Source organism: Anarrhichthys ocellatus, unplaced genomic scaffold (assembly GCF_004355925.1).
Source record: "Anarrhichthys ocellatus isolate YVR2014 unplaced genomic scaffold, GSC_Weel_1.0 scaffold25, whole genome shotgun sequence".
NCBI classification, from domain to species: domain Eukaryota; kingdom Metazoa; phylum Chordata; class Actinopteri; order Perciformes; family Anarhichadidae; genus Anarrhichthys; species Anarrhichthys ocellatus.
The window spans coordinates 6,411,702-6,411,995 of NW_022280055.1; the positions used below are offsets into that span (position 1 = coordinate 6,411,702).

Genomic DNA, 294 nt, shown 5'->3' on the forward strand with positions numbered 1-294 from the left:
ACACACACACACACACACACACACACACACACACACACACACACACATACACCCCCATGCACACACACGCGCACAAGAGACGTACCTGAGGGGTCTGCACTGATCGCTGGGCTACTGCCAAAACACACATGAATGAGGCGAGGGCTATTAATGCCACGAGCCGATCACTCCATTCACACTTATTGCTCGTTCTGGAACCCCCCCTCCCTTGGACTTCATGACTAAAGAGAAAGATCACATTGTTCGTTCTCTCTCTCTCTCTCTCTCTCTCTCTCTCTCTCTCTCTCTCTCTCT

The 294-nt window shown here is 51.0% G+C and overlaps 1 protein-coding gene across 1 annotated transcript in view; it reads right to left on the minus strand.

Annotated features, from left to right (window-relative positions):
• The window catches only part of LOC116391339 (probable ribonuclease ZC3H12D), a 9,237-nt gene that overhangs the window by 7,792 nt on the left and 1,151 nt on the right, over window positions 1-294 (minus strand). The window lies entirely within an intron of this gene.